We start from the raw sequence: 14948 nt of genomic DNA, 5'->3' as shown, positions 1-14948 counted from the left end.
ACGTAAACGGCGTTTTTGGTCACTGAAAACAAAGATTTTTGAAAACTCCATTTTTGCATTTACGTGTGGACTAGAAAAACGGAGAAAACGCAGCGTCAAAGGTGTGCGCATTTTTTGACGTCACACTGTGCGCCACGTTATTGTTCTGGTGAAATGAATTTCTACAATACTGTTAATTGTACTCTCTGCAGTGTTTAAATGCTTACATATACACACAGTTACCGTCCCTCCACACATACGACTCGGTTCTGCTTCTATGCCCCAGCTTTGTTTACTTTTTCCCACCGAGGCTTCTAGACTTCTGATTGGCCAACATTTCTGCACGGTTAGGAATCTAGCTCCACCTGCTGCTTTGGCATGTTCATAGCAGCGTTTTCCTTCATTTCTGCCTTTATGTGTGGACGGGATTATTTTTTAAAACGAAAACGGAAAATCTCAGTTTTCTTTTTTTTTTTTTTTTTTTTTTTCTTAAGTGACATCAGAAACAGCAGCATGTGACATCACGTGATGGCGGAGCTTCAGTTCATCCTTTGTCATCTTTTTTTATTTTTTATTTATTTTTTTATAGGACAGGGGGAAAGAATGAAAGAAAGAGGGGGAGAGAAAGAAAGAAAACCAAAGGGGAGAAGAGACGGTGAGAAGGGGGGGAAGAGAGAAAAAAAAACAAACAACAAAAAAAACTCCTGGGTCACCTGTATGGAGAAAAACAAACAAACAGAGGAGACAGCAAACAACAAAGAGCAACATAATAATAGAAAAAAAAAGCACCATCACAATAAACTAGCTAGTCATAGATATCAATAGTTACTAAATAATAGACGATATTGTGCAGCACGCAAGATAGACAGCGCACAGTGTGCTTTGAGGCAGCAGCCAAGAAAGCTGTAGTCCGCGTCTGTGAATACCCATGTGTACACCTGTGTGCATACCTGTGTGGATCAGCATGCTTGCATTCCAAAGGTTTCTCCATGTAATGATCTGCTAGGGAGTGTGGGGAGCCACAGCCCTGTCCTTTATGGTATCAAGCGGGTATGGAGGAGATCAAAACTCCAGACATCCAGAGGCCCCCAGAACACAAGAGACCAAGGAAGACCCACAGAGGGGCCGCTGCGCCACTGTCCCAGTAAGAGCTAAGGAGAGTCCCAGATGAGGGCTCATTCAGCAGCCGCGGAGCAGAAGCCAGGGGGAGTTGCAGTGATGCGCCCGTGGGCTCCGCCGGCAGCCAGCTGTGCCTGAGTGACCGAGCCCCAGGCCGAGAGGCCGGGGGCACGCCACCTCCGAAATGGCCCGAGCGAGCCCCAATAAGCGGCCGCCAAGGAGTGAGCTGGTGTGTACCCGGACGCCCACCCCCAGATACAAAGAACCACCAACGCACCGACACCTGAGGGAGTCCGCCACCGGCAGGGGAAGTGGTGGTGGGTGGAGATAGGCCTCCAAACCTTGGAAGGCCCGAGATGTCCCCAGAGAGGTGGCGTCTGATACCCAACCTGACATATAAATACAAACATACAGGCACACACAGACACAAACATCCATTCCCACCCTCATGCTCTCATGTGCACTTCACACTCAACCGACGTGGAGACAAATATAAAGAGACACTGTATACACGATCACACTCCCCAAGCGTACTCTACAAACCGGGTCTAGGTACCCCTGCCCCTGGAGGGGGGAACTGCACCCAGACCCAGGTGGTGTTACCCTTTTCCCTGCGATGTGAAAGGGGCAGACCGCCCCGACTCCGCAGCAGCAAGGAGGCCCCACACCCCAGACCGCAGCCGGACGGCCAACTCCTCCTAGCCCCCCCGCTCCAGCAGGCCGCAGAGAACGGGGGTGAGAGAAGACTCCAAACCTCCCTCCACCCGCTCATAGTAGTGTTGACGCATGTGTGTTCTAAGGTGCAATTAAAACCCAGGAGGGCATAGAGCTACCTGCCAGAGAGCAGCAGGTAAGCGCATAGTCCCTCCTGTTAGCCCTCAATGTCTACGTGTATTTAAAATTGAGAGGTGGGCAACGATGCCAGGGGTGAGGTGTACACCCTGATGGTAACTTGGACTCCGTGTATTGTGCCCACCCCCAAGATCCTATATATATATGTGTAATGAGGGTGTGAGTAATGTGAATGTCTAAGTTGTGGGATAAAATTGAGGCAGAGGCAGCCAGAAGGGGACAGGGGGGGGGGGGGGGGGGGTAGCCTCCTCTGCATCCTGGTGACATACCCCTACTCCAAGGCCCTGCATGTGTGGGTGGTTGTGGTGGAGCGGGAGGAGGGAGGCAGCTGGAGATGGGGAGGGAAGGAAGGGAGGGGCAGTGACCCCTCCCTGGGGCCAGCTCCCCCGCTGACCCCAGTAGGCACTCCCACACTCCGCGACCCGCCAGGGAAAAGGGTGCCCAGGCCCATCCAGACCGGGGCCCAGCGCAGCAGCGCCCCCCGGCCCCACAGAGCCCGGGACAGTCCACCCAACCCCACCACAGAGAAAACTGCACCCACCCCACCATCCACTCATCATCCAGACTACATGAGACAGTAGACGCCCAGGCTGAGATCTTCCTCCACCTCTTCTGTATCTCCCCCTCCTGCAGAGAGTTCCTGAGGGGAGGAAAGCTCCCGCAAGGTGTAACAATCTCCCCCACCGGTTGAAGAGCCCCACAGGCGACTCGACACACCGGCGGCACCCTGCGCCAGGGATGGGCTCCCATGCACCCACCCGCCCACCACCCCGGCAACACACAAACCAGGACCCAAGGCCCCGAGGCCCAGCCAGGGCCCCGGCCCAGAGATGGAGCGCCCCCAGACCCTCACGCCCATCCCGGACCCACCCAGGGGCAGATAGGCTACCAGGCCAGTAACCCACGTCCATCATCACAGACCCTCCCCTAGCCTCGCTGCACGCAGCCACGAGGAAATGGTCAGAAAAGAGCCCCCAACCGGACGTGACCGCTACCCCGGGTTGAGCCCCCCAAGGAAGATGCCTCCGGGGAACCCCCTGACGCCCTAAGTCTGTCCCTGCCCCCACACCAATCACAACATTGAAGGCGGGACCAAACTATGACCCCCCCACCCCCACTAGGTGATGGAGCCGATCAAAGGAGCCAGAGCAATTGATCTGATGTGGTGGCCGAGGCTGTATCAAAACTAATGTAATCTAATAGATAATTTCTATATTGGTTAGAATTAAGATTGTTTTTATTTTTCCAGTTCATGAGGACAGTTTTCTTGGCTATGCATAGGGCAGTGAAAACCATATGGGCTATATTGTTTTCTGAAGTGACATTATCTAAGCTGCCCAACAAACACACTAAGGGGGAAGTTGGAATGTTACATTTCAGACACTTTGATAAGTCTTCACATATCTCGTGCCAAAACTTCTGCACTGGTGGACAGAACCAAAGAGCGTGAATGTAATTGTCTGGTGTATTGTTTTGACAGTGTGAGCAGTTGTTGGAAGATGTAAAGCCCATCTTGAACATCCGATGACCTGTATAGTGTACTCTATGTAGTATTTTGTATTGTATTAATTGCAGACTGGGATTTTTAATCAATTTAAAAGTTTTTAAGCATACCTGAGACCAGAAGTTTTGGTCTAAACTGACTAATAAATCTGCTTCCCACTTTGCAATAGGAAGGGATATTGATTCATCTAATTTAGAAAGTGTTCTATATATTTTAGATAATAATTTGGGGGATTTAAGAGTAAGGAAATGTGCCACACTTGGTGGTGTTTGTAATTCAACTTCACTGAGGTTAAATTTCTTTTTTATAATGGATTTAATTTGTTGATATTCTAAAAAAAATTTCTTGTTGATCCCATATTGTGCAACTAGTCTGTCAAATGGGATCAATTCTGTTCCCTCCAATATATGTTCTAAGTATTTAATTCCTTTACAACTCCATTCTGGGAAGTTAATCATATTATTGTTTTGTAATATGTCAGGGTTATACCAGATAGGAGTACGTTTGCATGGGATTAGTGAAGACTCCGATATTTTTAGAAACTCCCACCATGCTGTCAGAGAGGAGCTGATGTTGATACTTTTAAAGCATTCATGTCTTTTGATGTTTGAGCTAATAAATGGTAGGTCTGAAATCTCTAGATCCTTGCATAGTGCCTGTTCAACATCTAGCCAGGGCTCATCTAGGAAGGTATGTTTTGACCATTCTGAGATGAACTGAAGCCTGTTGGCTAAGAAGTATTGGTGAAAATTAGGCAGATCTAATCCTCCTCTATCCTTGGTTCTTTGTAGCGTTTTTAAGCTGATACGCGGGGGTTTATCTTTCCAAAGGAATTTGGAAATATATGAATCCAGAGATCTGAACCAATCTTGTGATGGTTTGTTAGGGATCATCAAAAATAAGTAATTAATTTTTGGCAAGATCATCATTTTTATAGTGGCGACCCTTCCCATGAGTGATATGGGTAAAGATTTCCATCTAGTCAGATTGCCTTCTACTTTCTTTAGAAGTGGGATGTGATTTAATTTAGTTAAGTCTGAAAGCTTAGGAGAAACATTAATACCTAAATATTTAATATTTCCTGATTGCAGTGGGGCAGAGGAAGAATTATGGAAGGAGCAGTTAATGGGGAGAACTGTAGATTTTGGCCAGTTAATTGAATAATCTGAAACTCTTGAAAACCAGTTTATTAGAGTAATTACCTCAGAGAGGTTGGTTTGTGTGTTTTGCAGAAAAAGCAACACATCATCCGCATAGAGACTGATTTTATGTTCTATGTTCTTACATTTTATGCCCTTAATTGTTGTAGCCTGTCTAAATGCTGCTGCTAGAGGTTCGATAAAAATTGCAAAAAGTGAAGGGGAGAGTGGGCATCCCTGCCTGGTGCCCCTCAGGAGACAGAAGCTGGAGGATGTCTGGTCATTTGTTCTGATACGAGCTGTTGGGGAATTGTATAATATTCTTATCCAGTTTATAAAAGAGTTTCCGAAACCAAATTTGTGTAAAGTTGCGAATAAAAATTTCCAGTTAACTCTGTCAAATGCTTTTTCTGCATCTAGAGATAATATTATGGTTTCAATGTTTTTATTGTATGAGTAGTCTATTAAATTAAGTAATCTACGAGTGTTTGTTGAGGAGTGCCGACCTTTTATGAAACCAGTTTGGTCAGGGTGAATTAAGAGGGGGGTTATTTTCTCTAATCTCCTTGAGAGAGCTTTGCAGATTATTTTAAGGTCTACATTTAAAAGAGAAATTGGACGATAGCTTGAGGGAAATAAAGGGTCTTTGCCTGGTTTTAGCAGGAGACTAATGTTGGCAGAGTTCATATTTGGTGGTAGTCTGCCATTTTCCTCGATTTCCTGCAACATTCCGTGGAATACTGGTGCCAGAATTGTCCAGAATTCTTTGTAGAATTCTGCAGGGAAGCCGTCTGGACCTGGAGCCTTATTATTGGGCATACTTATCAGGGCTTCCTGGAATTCACTTGGCGTCAGTGGCGAATCCAGTTCCATTGCTTGACTGTCTAGTAATTTTGGGAGATTTACATTGTCAAGAAACCGATCAATTTCATTTTTAGATGGGTTTATTTGTGGTAAGTATAAAGTTTCATAGAAATCCCTAAAAATGTTGTTTATTCTTCCAGGGTCATATATTGTGTTCCCTGATAAATCTTTAGCAGCACATATAGTTGTTTTTTCTTTATTTATTTTTAACTGGTTAGCTAGAAATCGACCTGATTTGTTACTGTGTTCAAAATTCTGCAAGCGAAGTCTTTGTATAAGGAATTGTGTTTTTTTATTAATAGTTTCATTTAATTCTAGTTTTGTCTTGCATATTTTGTTCAATGTTTCCTGATCTTGGTTGCACGCGTAGGCTTCTTCTAGTGATTTGATGGTTTTTTCTAATTCCTGAATGTTTTTGTTTTCTTCTTTCTTTTTGTGTGATGAGAAAGAAATTATTTTACCTCTCATCACAGCTTTTCCTGCTTCCCATAGAACAGACGCAGATATTCCGGGGGTGTCATTAAAGTCTAAGTATGAAGTCCATTCCTTTTTAAAATATTTAATAAAGTCTTCATCTTTAAGCAGTGATGTATTAAATCTCCAGTTTAGAAATTATTTTACCTCTCATCACAGCTTTTCCTGCTTCCCATAGAACAGACGCAGATATTCCGGGGGTGTCATTAAAGTCTAAGTATGAAGTCCATTCCTTTTTAAAATATTTAATAAAGTCTTCATCTTTAAGCAGTGATGTATTAAATCTCCAGTTTTTACTTGGCGTAGTATTATTCTTGTGCATTAGTTTTAAAGATACAGGAGCATGATCACTGATAGCTATAGGATGAATCTCAGTGTCTGAAATGTCACTCAGCAGTGAGCTGCTGACCAAAAAATAATCCAGACGAGAGTAAGAGTGATGAACATGCGAGAAAAAAGTATATTCCTTACTGTTGGGGTGAAGGGAGCGCCATGCATCGCGAAGGCCAAAGTCGCTCATATACTGTTTGATTATATTTGTGGATTGCCAATTGCGCTGAGTTCCTGTTGTGTTGAGCCTATCCATTTCTTCATTTAGTCCAAGGTTGAGGTCACCGCCAAGAATGAGTGCGCAATCGAGGTGTTCATAGAGTGCACTAAAAAATCCGTGGAAGAATGAGGGTTCATCAACATTTGGACCATATATACTTACAATACATAGTTTTTTGTTCAATATTGATAGTTTAATAATTAGAAATCTACCCTCTGGATCTATAACTGTATCGAGTACTGTAAAATTAACATTTTTATGTATTAAAATTGCTACTCCCCGTTGTCTAGAATTATAACAGGCTGCAAACACGTTAGGAAACTCAGGTGTTTTAAGCTCGTTTAAACCTGTGACAGGTCTGTGAGTTTCTTGTAATAAAACAACATCTGCCTGTAGTTTTTTAAGCTGGTTAAATATCTTTAACCTCTTTCCTCTGGTGCCAGCTCCATTTACATTCCATGTGTTATGACTGTGACCGTAATTGTGTGTGGATTTGAGTGTCCAGGTGCTCCTCCAGGATTGGTGCATCCAGGGTGGATGGCTCACACCGATTGGCTGAGGACTGGGAGGCAGCGGATAAGAAGAGACCGCCAGGGACTGCCCAGTCATTCATCCTCGGCCCAACCCAGCCGGCAGACCGGTCACTGTGTCAAACTCTTATGTAATGTAAGAGCATGTAAGGGTGGACCGCCTTTTTGGTTGATCAGTTTTCTCCTGTTTTTGTTAGGTAGGGAGGAAAGTGATTGTCGTTTTGTTTAGTTCCTTTGAGTAGGTAAGTTTCGTTTATTCCTGAGATAGGCTACTTTTGTTTGTTGTTTTGGCCTTGGGTTCACCCTGAAGTTATGATATGCTCCCTTCCTTTGTTTAACTGCACTTATTGTAAATAAATCACTGTCACTAAAAATTAAGTGTGTGACGTGCTGCTTGGGGTTGGACGGGGATGGATCACCCTTTATGTTGTGGTCTGGCTGCGCCTAGACGGGCCATAACATAATTGGGGGCTCGTCCGGGAATGCCTCAGAATGCCCATAATTGTGTGTGTATGTCTAATGATGTACGCTGGGTGTTTCGTTTAGATAGGTGGAGAGAGTGTGGAAACATCCCTTGTTTGCAAATAGAAAGAGAGGGAGAGGGAAAAAAAGTGTGGTGAGAGGCTCCATAAGTCTGACTATGTGTGAATATTCACTAATATGAACAAGCGTGGCTTGCTTATGTGTCCTGCAAGTCTGTGCGTGCTGTGAGGCTGTTGTGAATGTGCTGGCGTTGAGCGGATGTGTTTGCGTGATCGTGGTGTGAAAATATGGAGAAATAGAGGGTGTTTGTTTGTAGGTGAGTGGGGAAGTAGGTGATCACAGCAGTGAAAGACAAGAAAAAGAAAGAAACCACATGAACTGTGAGCAACAACAAAAAAAAAGAAACGAAACGGAAACATTCCAATTAAAGTAATGACGGAGGGTGACGGTGTTATATCTGCTATGATATCATATTGATATTACTAGGTTAAACAAATGTTAAAGGAAAAAGTGTGAGTGAATAAGAAAAGAGTGTAGCGGTTTCTTATCTGGAGTGCAGTCAGTATAACCACGGTGTGGTGCCGGGGTCGCAGTACAGCTGTCCGTCCACAGCGATGACAGCACGGGAGCCTTTCTGGATAAAGCTACGTCGAACTGGGAACAGGACCTTGCGTCGTTCCAGGATCTCTTTGGGGAACTGGTCGTCCACGCTGAAGTCCGTTCCTTTCAGCTCTCTGCCGCGACTCTTCACCTGTTCCTTTTGCTTGAATTGCCCGAATTTGGCCACGATAGGCCGTGGTCTCCCAGTCCGCGACCAAACGCCCCCCCAAGCGATGTACTCTATCAAAGTCGATGTTCTTTACGGTGTCCTCTGGCAGCTTCAGGTGGATTTTGATGAAGCTTTTCACCGTTGCCTCCGCGTCCTCTCCGGTAGATTCTGGAATACCAGAAAACACAAGATTATCTCTCATGCTACGGGCTTGTAGATCGATAACGGACTCTTTTATTTTTTTATTTTCAATGTTTAGCTGGGTCACGTTATCGGTGAGAGATTTGACCGACTCCCGTAGCGTGGCATTTTCAGCGGCAAGCGTTTCCACCTGCTGCTGGCTGAATTCCAGGGATTCTCTCAGAGATTTAAATTCCCGGTGTAAAATCTCCACCAGGGCCAGCCTCGCATCGAAACTGGACAATCGCTTGTCGATTGACTCCAGGATGTCTGCGATGTCTTTGCCGGCAGGCGATGTTGTACCGGGGGATTCTGCCGGGCGACATCTCTTCGATGACGGCGTCTCAATTTTGGTCGGGGAGGATGTACTCTGGGCCTTCCTCATTACTAAATCTTGAAAACAGCGGTCGATGTAATCTTGGAGAGCGTCTAAACTCTCCCCGTTGTCCTCCAGGGTGTTAGAGATGATAGAACAGATGTTGTTAGTTATATGACAATCGATTAGTATATTTGGTAATATTGAAGCTTGAAAAACCTTTGTTAAACTCTAAGCTACCATTTGCTTTTGCTTTTTTTTAAATTCCGCCAACTCTCCGGCGTCTGACGTCACCTACAACATGGGTCGCTTACCTTACTCGTCACTTCCGTCACTTACCTCCTCTCCCTCGTTTTTTTTGAAAATCTCCGTTTTCAAAAACACCCGTGTACGTGTTGACGTAGCCTCAGTCTCTGACTGGAAGCGCTAATTCGTCATTCGGCTTTTGTCAGACTAAAGTAACTGTTAAAACTGTTTGAAAAGCTAAGCTATACAACAAGGAGAGATTGAGAATTTCCTTTTAGCTCTCAGTTTATTTGATATTGACAAAAGTTAGTCAATTTTGTCTGTTCTTCTGTAAAACAAACTAAGATTTATTTTTAGAATTAATATTTTGTTTCTAAGTGGAATTGACAGTTTAGTAGTCTGTTTCGTTTGTTCTATTTTGAAACTTAAACGCTTTAGCGGCTGCCTTTTGTGTAGTTTGCAATATTTGCCTTTATTTATCTGAGAAAGTCTCATGTTCCTTAAGTACATCTACCCTGTTGAACTTATTATGGGAAATAAATATTTAAATCAAAACAAGCTGCTGATTATTTCACATTTTACTTGTGAGCAAAGGCACATTTAAAACACTTAAACCCCCGGAGAGCAGCCATTTGGCTTTTCTACCTTTAAAACCCGGAGAGCAGCCAAATGGCTTTTAGCTAGGCTTTAGCTTCAGCCAAGTGGAAGCTAAATTGGCTAGTCATCCATATGTATATTAGGTTGTTACCTGGGAATTCTGGAGGGAGGGGAGTGGGGGTGTGTGAATGAGGGGGTGGGGGAGCTGCTAAAAGCTGTGAACTTCCTTTTGTGTTTCATCGTCCTTTGTTGCTGAGATTTATTGATAAAAACAGTACAAAAAACCAACCATTTGTACACATATTTACAAATAATAATAAAAAGTGAGTGAGTACATTTCAACATTTTCAGCAATCACTCACAATCTTGGCACTGCCATGGTATCTGTAGTCTGCATTTACCACATGTGTATCTGTTGCAGTGAACACATCGCACAGTGGCATGATTGTTCTTGCATTTGTGTTTGACCTGACATATGACTCTTTTTCCAGGGCTAGGTGTGGAGGGTTGTGTCCAAAGCAACTGTTCTTTTCTTGCCTTCTTCGCAGCTACATGAGAGTGAGCCAACTCTCTTGCAAGCTCCACCAGGAAGTCCACCCGTCTTTCCTTCATCCCGGTGCATGCTTGATACAGCACATGTGCATTCAGTGCTGCCATGTCAATCATGTTATAAAACACGGCAACTGGCAACAACCTAATATACATATGGATGACTAGCCAATTTAGCTTCCACTTGGCTGAAGCTAAAGCCTAGCTAAAAGCCATTTGGCTGCTCTCCGGGTTTTAAAGGTAGAAAGGTAGAAGCCTGGGACTCCAATTAAATCTTACAAATATAGTTATTTGGCTTATATCGTGATATATATCCATATTGCCTAAAATGAAAAAAACATATCGTGATATGAAAAAATCTCATATCGCCCAGCTCTAACTTCAACTGTGAGAGAAAGAATGTGAAAAAAAAAATCCATGAATTCACATGGTAGGATTTGTAAAGAATTTATTCGTAAATCAGGGTGGATAAGTATTTGGTCAATAACAAAACTACAACTCAATACTTTGTAACATAACCTTTGTTGGCAATAACAGAGGTCAAACGTTTACTATAGGTCTTTACCAGGTTTGCACACACAGTAGCTGGTATTTTGGCCCATTCCTCCATGCAGATCTTCTCGAGAGCAGTGATGTTTTGGGGCTGTCGCCGAGCAACACGGACTTTCAACTCCCGCCACAGATTTTCTATGGGGTTGAGGTCTGGAGACTGGCTAGGCCACTCCAGGACTTTCAAATGCTTCTGACGGAGCCACTCCTTTGTTGCCCGGGCGGTGTGTTTTGGATCATTGTCATGTTGGAAGACCCAGCCTTGTTTCATCTTCAAAGTTCTCACTGATGGAAGGAGGTTTTGGCTCAAAATCTCACTATACATGGCCCCATTCATTCTGTCCTTAACACGGATCAGTCGTCCTGTCCCCTTGGCAGAAAAACAGCCCCATAGCATGATGTTTCCACTCCCATGCTTCACAGTAGGTATGGTGTTCTTGGGATGCAACTCAGTATTCTTTGTCCTCCAAACACGACGAGTTGAGTTTATACCAAAAAGTTCTACTTTGGTTCCATCTGACCACATGACATTCTCCCAATCCTCTGCTGTATCATCCATGTGCTCTCTGGCAAACTTCAGACAGGCCTGGACATGCACTGGCTTCAGCAGCGGAACACGTCTGGCACTGCGGGATTTGATTCCCTGCCGTTGTAGTGTGTTACTGATGGTGACCTTTGTTACTTTGGTCCCAGCTCTCTGCAGGTCATTCACCAGGTCCCCCCGTGTGGTTCTGGGATCTTTGCTCACCGTTCTCATGATCATTTTGACCCCACGGGATGAGATCTTGCGTGGAGCCCCAGATCGTGGGAGATTATCAGTGGTCTTGTATGTCTTCCATTTTCTGATGATTGCTCCCACAGTTGATTTTTTCACACCAAGCTGCTTGCCTATTGTAGATTCACTCTTCCCAGTCTGGTGCAGGTCTACAATACTTTTCCTGGTGTCCTTCGAAAGCTCTTTGGTCTTGGCCATGGCGGAGTTTGGAGTCTGACTGTTTGAGGCTGTGGACAGGTGTCTTTTATACAGATGATGAGTTCAAACAGGTGCCATTCATACAGGTAACGAGTGGGGGACAGAAAAGCGTCTTACAGAAGACGTTACAGGTCTGTGAGAGCCAGAGATTTTCCATGTTTGAGGTGACCAAATACTTATTTTCCACCCTGATTTACAAATAAATTCTTTACAAATCCTACCATGTGAATTCATGGATTTATTTTTCACATTCTGTCTCTCACAGTTGAAGTGTACCTCTGGTGAAAATTACTGACCTCTGCCATCATTTTAAGTGGGGGAACTTGCACAATCGGTGGCTGACTAAATACTTTTTTGCCCCACTGTATTTGTGTACATGACAGCATTGCTGTCCAGCATTGTGTTTATCAAAACTCTTTTTACAAATCCTGCTGTGTGTGTGTCCCCCAGGTGATTAACAGGAGGAGAAGAGTCTGGTGGTGCAACGGAGGAACAATTTCATCCATTTGGACTCAGCTCAGCCACTACAGAGGAAACAATCAATGACTTCAACACAAAAGGTGAGAAAAATATCACAGTTACAATTAGGGATGCACCGATACCGATACTGGTATCGGGTATCGGGCCGATACTGTAAAATGTGTGTGTACTCATACTCGTAAAAGTTAAGCGATACCATGAACCGATAATAATGTAGCCCGGATGGGAATTTGGGAGTAGATACTCATAATTCCCATGGACTTAAACGCCACGGTAACATAAGGTGTTCACAGTTGATGTTATGTGATGTAACTGTACCCAGAATGTAATTTGCCCTGTAATATGTCACAAGGTAAATACAGGTAATTAGAGCAATCAAACATTTATGTTAATCATAAAGTATTATTTTATGGTATGTAACTCAGAATGGAGTTTAAATATTGTTCAGAGTTCTAATTTCTTGTAACAGAAGTTACAAGAAAATACAAAGATCATATTTTATAAGCACACATTGAAACAACAATATCATCAGTTGAACTTGAAATTTCTTATGCGTAAAAGATTTTCTCTGCTGATCAATATTTCTTCAATAATGTAATTTTCATTACAACTCTCATTGTAGCACATCATTGTAATGTGATACTGCCACCAGAAGGTGGTGGAAACACACCAACAATGTGTTTGTTGACATGTTTGATTCAACCAATGGAGGGAGTTTCAGTTTGTTCCACGACTGCATTTCACTCATTGCCTCTGTTTGTATCTCTGTCACTGCAGGACCAACATGGAGCGAAAAGTCAGCGCTCTCAGGAGGCCGACAAACCTCACAGAAGAAAAGGAGAGAAAACCTACAGCTGTGATGAGTGTGGAAAGTCTTTTACCTGGGCTGGATACTTAAAAAGACACCAAGTCATCCACAGTGGAGTTAAACCTTACAGCTGTGACTTGTGTGGAAAGTCTTTTACCCAGGCTGGACACCTAAAAACACACCAAGTCATCCACAGTGGAGTTAAACCTTACAGCTGTGACTTGTGTGGAAAGTCTTTTACCCTGGGTGGAAGCCTAAAAACACACCAACTCATCCACAGTGGAGTTAAACCTTACAGCTGTGACTTGTGTGGAAAGTCTTTTACCCTGGCTGGAAGCCTAAAAACACACCAACTCATCCACAGTGGATTTAAACCTTACAGCTGTGACTTGTGTGGAAAGTCTTTTACCCTGGCTGGAAACCTAAAAACACACCAACTCATCCACAGTGGAGTTAAACCTTACAGCTGTGACTTGTGTGGAAAGTCTTTTACCGAGGCTGGAAGCTTGAAAAAACACCAACTCATCCACAGTGGAGTTAAACCTTACAGCTGTGACTTGTGTGGAAAGTCTTTTACCGAGGCTGGAGACTTGAAAAAACACCAAGTCATCCACAGTGGAGTTAAACCTTACAGCTGTGACTTGTGTGGAAAGTCTTTTACCCAGGCTGGAGACTTGAAAAAACACCAACTCATCCACAGTGGAGTTAAACCTTACAGCTGTGACTTGTGTGGAAAGTCTTTTACCCAGGCTGGACACTTGAAAAAACACCAACTCATCCACAGTGGAGTTAAACCTTACAGCTGTGACTTGTGTGGAAAGTCTTTTACCCAGGCTGGAACCTTAAAAAGACACCAACTCATCCACAGTGGATTTAAACCTTACAGCTGTGACTTGTGTGGAAAGTCTTTTACCCTGGCTGGACACTTGAAAAAACACCAACTCATCCACAGTGGATTTAAACCTTACAGCTGTGACTTGTGTGGAAAGTCTTTTACCCAGGCTGGACACTTGAAAAAACACCAACTCATCCACAGTGGAGTTAAACCTTACAGCTGTGACTTGTGTGGAAAGTCTTTTACCCAGGCTGGACACTTGAAAAAACACCAACTCATCCACAGTGGAGTTAAACCTTACAGCTGTGAGGTGTGTGGAAAGTCTTTTACCCAGTCTGGAACCTTAAAAAAACACCAAGTCATCCACAGTGGAGTTAAACCTTACAGCTGTGACTTGTGTGGAAAGTCTTTTACCCAGGCTGGAACCTTAAAAAAACACCAACTCATCCACAGTGGACTTAAAGCACACAACTGTGAGTTGTGTGGTAAGGCTTTTGCTCTAAATAGCGACTTACACAGGCATCTAGTTTCCCACTCTGGAATTAAGGCGTAGAGCTGCGTTTTTTTTGGAAAAAGTTTCAGTGACAAACGGTATCGAAATATTCACCTACGGATTCACACTGGAATTGATGTTTCCTGCTGTGATCAGTGTGGGAAACTGTTTGCAACAGATGCACAGTTACAACAACACATTGAGGAGAGACCTTATAAATTTGACCTGTGTGAGAAGACTTTTAAAGCTCCAAATCAGCTGAAAAAACACCAACAGATCCACTCCAGAAAGTAACTCTAGAAGTGCAGTTACTGTGAGGATGTATTGATTTTTTTATCTTGTAATTTTAACCTGATTGTTTGGAAAAAGTCTGATCAGTAAACTTATGGAGTTATACTGAATGAACTGTTTGGAAAAATGAAGAATTAACCTGAGTTTTATAGTGTAAACAGTAAAATGTAATTGGACGTTGGCAGAGATGCTTTTTATTTCAGGCGACGTTCAGCATAAAAACATTGAAGGAATTCCCTGACATACAATGTCAGGAGTGGAGTGAAGCACACTGATCCATTTCTCAACCCTGTCGTCACTGTGGTGGTGGGAAAGCGTTTCTCTTTAACCTTTGTGGAAAAACCTCCAATCACGAACGGGACCTAAAA

The 14948-nt window shown here is 43.7% G+C and overlaps 1 pseudogene; it reads left to right on the top strand.

The window, feature by feature from the left end:
* Positions 1-14583, top strand: part of LOC113010401 (zinc finger protein 850-like) — a 70168-nt pseudogene extending 55585 nt beyond the window's left edge.
* Positions 14584-14948: the final 365 nt, after the last annotated feature.

The sequence above is a fragment of the Astatotilapia calliptera genome, chromosome 3 (assembly GCF_900246225.1).
Source record: "Astatotilapia calliptera chromosome 3, fAstCal1.2, whole genome shotgun sequence".
Classification (NCBI taxonomy): domain Eukaryota; kingdom Metazoa; phylum Chordata; class Actinopteri; order Cichliformes; family Cichlidae; genus Astatotilapia; species Astatotilapia calliptera.
Note: the sequence above shows the minus strand (reverse complement) of the source record. Positions and strands in the feature narration are given on the sequence as shown.